We start from the raw sequence: 6,471 nt of genomic DNA, 5'->3' as shown, positions 1-6,471 counted from the left end.
TAGTGCTATATATTCGTAAAAACGAATATTCGTTTTTTGTTTCCCCCCCCCCCCCCCACAAAATTACAGTACACATATAATTGATTGTTTCCCAAAGGTCCAACAGCTCAGATCTTACTCACATTGCCTAGAAAGTGATTGAGGCGCGAATCTTCGTAAGGCGATTTTATTAGCGCACATGCGAATATCGGCACGTCCCAGAACAGAGGCAAAGGGCTTTGCATTCATACATTAGTGAATTGAGTTGCGAATCTTCGTAAGGCGATTTTATTAGCGCACATGCGAATATCTACACTTGTCCCAGAACAGAGGCAAAGGGCTTTGCATTCATACATTAGTGATTGAATTGAGCTGCGAATCTTCGTAAGGCGATTTTATTAACGCAAATGCAAATATCTACACTTGTCCCCAGAACAGAGAGGCAAAGGCCTGTGCATTCATATAGTATAGCACCATATTCGCGAATACGTAGAACTTCGTAAAATTCGATTTACGAATATTCGTATTTTTTATTTTACTTTCCACCTTACAGATTACATTGATCTGTACTCTGTCAACTACTGTCATCACCCCCCACTGTATCTCGATTGATTCCCAAAAGTCTCACATTCCCTAGAAAGTGATTGAGGTGCGAATCTTCGTAAGGCGATTTTATTAGCGCACATGCGAATATCTACACTTGTCCCAGAACAGAGGCAAAGGGCATTGCATTCATACATTAGTGATTGAATTGAGTTGCGAATCTTCGTAAGGCGATTTCATTAGCGCACATGTGAATTTTGCATAGCATATGTATTATGCGATAATTCGAATTATCGCATATGCGAAATAATAACGAATTTGAATAATCGCGAATATTTTACGAATATTCTTTCGAATATTCACAAAATTTCGCGAATTCGAATATGGGACATGCCGCTCAACACTAGTGCTGGGCCTAAATTTATGACAATGGACTGTTGCAGTGGTGGGTGACGTGAAGCCTGATTCTCTGCTATGACATGCAGACTGATTCTCTGCTGACATGAAGCCAGATTGTCTGTTACGGGACCTCTCTCCTCTGCCTGGGTGCTGGGCCTAAATATATGCCAATGGACTGTTGCAGTGGTGGCTGACGTGAAGCCTCATTCTCTGCTATGACATGCAGACTAATTCTCTGCTGACATGAAGACAGATTCTCTGTTACGGGACCTCTCTCCTCTGCCTGGGTGCCGGGGCCTAAATATCTGAGAATGGACTGTTCCAGTGGTGGCTGACGTGAAGCCTCATTCTCTGCTATGACATGCAGACTAATTCTCTGCTGACATGAAGACAGATTCTCTGTTACGGGACCTCCCTCCTCTGCCTGGGTGCTGGGCCTAAATATATGCCAATGGACTGTTGCAGTGGTGGCTGACGTGAAGCCTCATTCTCTGCTATGACATGCAGACTAATTCTCTGCTGACATGAAGACAGATTCTCTGTTACGGGACCTCCCTCCTCTGCCTGGGTGCTGGGCCTAAATATATGCCAATGGACTGTTGCAGTGGTGGCTGACGTGAAGCCTCATTCTCTGCTATGACATGCAGACTGATTCTCTGCTGACATGAAGCCAGATTCTCTGTTACGGGACCTCTCTCCTCTGCCTGTGTGTGTGCTGGGCCTAAATATATGCCAATGGACTGTTGCAGTGGTGGCTGACGTGAAGCCTCATTCTCTGCTATGACATGCAGACTAATTCTCTGCTGACATGAAGACAGATTCTCTGTTACGGGACCTCCCTCCTCTGCCTGGGTGCTGGGCCTAAATATATGCCAATGGACTGTTGCAGTGGTGGCTGACGTGAAGCCTCATTCTCTGCTATGACATGCAGACTAATTCTCTGCTGACATGAAGACAGATTCTCTGTTACGGGACCTCTCTCCTCTGCCTGGGTGCCGGGGCCTAAATATCTGAGAATGGACTGTTCCAGTGGTGGGTGACGGGAAGCCAGATTCTCTGCTATGGAACCTCTCTCCAATTGATTTTGGTTAATTTTTATTTATTTAATTTTTATTTTAATTCATTTCCCTATCCACATTTGTTTGCAGGGGATTTACCTACATGTTGCTGCCTTTTGCAGCCCTCTAGCTCTTTCCTGGGCTGTTTTACAGCCTTTTTAGTGCCGAAAAGTTCGGGTCCCCATTGACTTCAATGGGGTTCGGGTTCGGGACGAAGTTCGGATCGGGTTCGGATCCCGAACCCGAACATTTCCGGGATGTTCGGCCGAACTTCTCGAACCCGAACATCCAGGTGTTCGCTCAACTCTACTATTAATCAAATATTCTCTATAAAGAATTATGAAGCAAGCTGTACCTAAAATAAAATACATAAATTGACAAATCAAGTAGGTCAGACACTAGATAATTAATAAACCTTTATTCACACATGGTTATAAGGGAAAACAATAGCATTCTGAATACAGAATGCTTAGTGAAGTGATTCGTGAAAATCACAGCTTATGTGCACAGCCCCATAGAAATGGATGGGTCCAGATTCAGTGCGGGTGCAATGCGTTCCCCTCCCGCATTGTAACCGCGGGGAAATCTCGCCCGTGTGAACTCAGCCTTAGTCGCATAATCCCCATAGAGGTACCTACGAGGATAAAGTTCACATATGCTGATTATTTTAGCCCTGCCCAGAATACTATTGATGTTAGTAGATAGCAGAGGAATAAAGGAATAAATAGTCTTGCTCTCAAACAAGGCTCCTTACCTTCTTCTTAGATGATGTGCCAGGATTCCATCTACAATTGCAGGTCAGCCTACTAATGCTGCGCATGCTGCTCCTTCACCGTTTAGACAACTTTATATTCCATGCACTGAGACTGCGTGGCAATGGGCTTGCTCAATGGAATAGTTAGAACTTCAGAATTTTCTGGCAACAAGTTTGGATATAATAGCTGCGGGTCGTTTACTATCAGATATATGCCACTTTTTGGCGTATATCTGTGTCAGATTGCGACGCAAATGTTATTTGCGCCGCAATCTGCAACTTTTCCCTACTCATGACAGGTTTAAAAAAAAAAGGGGTGTGGCATGGGTGGGGAAGGGGATGGGCCGTGAGGCCCGTCGCATTTATCACTTTCTATGCCTGTTTTAGAAAATGGTCTAAATTTATGCCATCAAGGGAGTTGGTGTAGCTTTAGACAAGCAGTGGAGACGCCGAAGTTATGTAGAGGCCAGCGCCTCTACAGAAATTCGGCGCATCCACTGTCAGCTAAAGGGATATTAAGACTGGCGTCTAAAACACTGGTGTTAATAAATGACCCCAATGGTGTTTATTCTTTTAGCTAAACAGACGATTACATATATGTCTGAATATATATGTTTATTAAATATCCAGTGTCTTACATATTTGATATGATTTATAAATGTATCTGTTTGTGTATATGGACAGTAATGTGCAAAAGTTTTAGGCAGTTGTGGGAAAATGCAAAGTAAGAATGAATAACAATGTTAATAGTTTAAATTAATTCTGCAGCAGGACAGCTACCTCTAACATACAGCCATTGTTGTTAAGTACTATCTTCAGCAGAAAGAAGAATAAGGAGTCCTGAGTGATGATATGGCCCTCACAGAGCCCTGATATCAACATTATAGAGTCTATCTGGGATTACATGAAGAGACTTACAGATCTGAGAAAGCCTACATCCACAGAATATGTTTGGTAGGTTCTCCAAGATGTTTGGAAGAGCCTCCTTATCGAGTTTCTTCAAGAAGTGTGTGCAAGTGTACCTAGAAGAATTGCTTCTGTTTTGAAGACAAAGTGTAGTCACACCAAATATTGATCTGCTTTAGATTTCTCTTTTGTTTATTCACTTTTCATTTTGTTACTTGATAAAAGTAAACTATTGACACTTCGATTTTTGAAAGTATTTTTACTTTATAGCATTTTTCTATGCCTGCCTAAAACCTTTGTACAGTACTGTATAGTTCAAGCAGAAGATGGGACCACTGAGGCCTGTGGTTGGCCATAGTAGTCATGAGACCAAACCACTTCCCAGTCCTGCGAGGACCAGAAGCAGCTGGGTACATGGCAGTGACACAAGCATGGCGGGAGCACAGAGAGGTGGGTGTTTTTTTTTCTCCTAATGGTGCACATGTTAGAAGCATTGGTATTGTAGGCTCCTAGGCCACACCTCCCCTATAAAGGCATACATCTGATGGCAGTATTCAAGCTGGGAGGTTGGCAACAAGAGTTGGGCAGTAATGTGGAAAGGTAATGTTCCTTAAAGCTGAGGATGATATAGAGGAGCAATGAATGCATATACAGAGTCAGCACTATGATAATCAGGTGGCATCCTCAAGCATTCTGACAATGCTTGGGGATACCCCTATATATTTAACTTTTTTTCTGTCTCTACTTTTAAATTATTAGTGCCCAGTCATGAACCCAGGACCTTCTGTATGAGTGGCAGTCTATGTAGTGAGCCAGAGAACTCAGTGTTATTATTGGAGGTTATTATCTGAATAAAGACCTCAATAGTGTTCTTTCCATATATTCTTCCAATGTATAATTTATCCCCATGTACAATTTAATGGTATCTACAGGTGCATCTCTAATCATGCAATATCACTGTATGAATAATTTTTGGATGATTTAAAAAAAAAATTATGGCAAAAAATAACTGACAATAATTACAGAACTGTCCATTATAGAAGGAGAATTAAAATAATGCAAGAGGCATTTCCATTAAATGACGGAAATTAACTCTACCTGACGGACAGCACTGACTGTAATAGAATATGGTTTGTATTAGAAAACCCGCCATTCTACAGGAAGACACAGAATGCTGCACTATTCTGTCCTATATTTCTGACATAATCTGCACAGAATCTGCTTCTGATGTATCATCCAATACAGATGTGGGTGAAACCTCATATAGACTTTTGTGCATGTAATCAGTCCCCCATCAGTCAGAGCATAGATACATTTAGAGGTCTTTTTTTCTTAGAAAATGAATGAGAATATAATCACTCACTATCTAATCCCCTATGCTACATTATTATGTGTTATTGACACCACATCCCAGACATTTACCTGAAGGCTCAGACTGGCCACCAGAGGAACAGGTGAATCCCCTAATTGACCCTGAGCAAGGTAGGCCCCTAGTCCCCCACGCCCTGCACAATTGGCACAAGGCACAGTAGACTGACTGCACTACATATAAATAGGAAGTTTACAGCATCTCACACAGCCTATGTTCATATAAAAAGAGGCAGTTTTAGGTAGCACCTAGTTTATTATTATAAATACATCAGGTGGCTGAGATCACTTTTTTGCCTCTTGGACACGGACGTGTGAGCGGGCCGCAATGCACAAACACCCACTGTGGGGCAGCCGCAGTGGATCGCAGACCCATCAACTTTAATGGATCAGTGATCCGTCCGTTCCGCAAAAAGATAGGACATGTTCTATCTTTTTGCGGAACAGAAGTACGGGACGAAACCCCACGGAAGCACTCCGTAGTGCTTTCGTAGGGTTCCATTCCGTGCTTCCGTTCCGCACCATTCCGCATCTCCGTATTTGCAGACCCATTGAAGTGAATGGGTCCGCATACGTAATGCGGAGAGCACACGGAACGGTGCCCGTGTATTGCGGATCCGCAAATGCAGTCCGCAATACAGCCACGGAGCGCACACATTCATGGGCAATAAGCCTTAGGCACAGAGGTAGGATAGCCAGTATCCTCTTTCCCCAGGGACCTGCCCTCTAGAAGTCACTGCAGGGACCCTATTATCAACCATCTTGTAGTATCTTGCTGCTGCCGCTCTGTGGGGAGCTAGTATTTGCATGTAGCTGTAAAATGGGCCCCCAAAATTAATTATACTGGTGGACCCTAGGCACCCCGATTCTACACTTTTTACCAGCATCCGGATTACAGCGTCAGATTGGTCACTAAACACACAGACATGAGTAAAGTCTCCATGTTACACTGTCCTCCTGTCCACACGGGATCTTTAAAGTCTTATACTTTAATTGTATTCCCAATAGTATTGTATTATGCTTGTATAAATTATGTACAATTGGGAATGCAATTTAAGTATAAGACTTTGAAACAAGCTACAGTTGCTAGGATTTTCTTATTTTCATACGGGATCTTTAGCATGAACCCTGCACTACCCATAGGAGGCTGTTCATATCATGTTTTTGGCGGACATTTAACATATACATTGGGAAAATAAATTATAAAAAAAGGAATACACTGCGCTTTTCCATCCTGCAGAAGTTAATGTATACAATTATTTTTTTACAAAAACAAAACAAAAAACAGGCAAATTTGGAATTCAGCAGTCTGGGAAAGCTAGGTAACAACCTCTACAGAGATGTAATGGATGCCACACTTGGTACTTACATTCTGTTTACACTATGGGGGTTATTTATCAAACTGGTATAAAGAAGAACTGGCTTAGTTGCCCATAGCAACCAATCAGATTCCTCCTTTGATTT

Source organism: Bufo gargarizans, chromosome 1 (assembly GCF_014858855.1).
Source record: "Bufo gargarizans isolate SCDJY-AF-19 chromosome 1, ASM1485885v1, whole genome shotgun sequence".
Taxonomy (NCBI): Eukaryota; Metazoa; Chordata; class Amphibia; order Anura; family Bufonidae; genus Bufo; species Bufo gargarizans.
The sequence above is the reverse complement of the archived record's forward strand: the minus strand, read 5'-3'. Positions refer to the sequence as shown.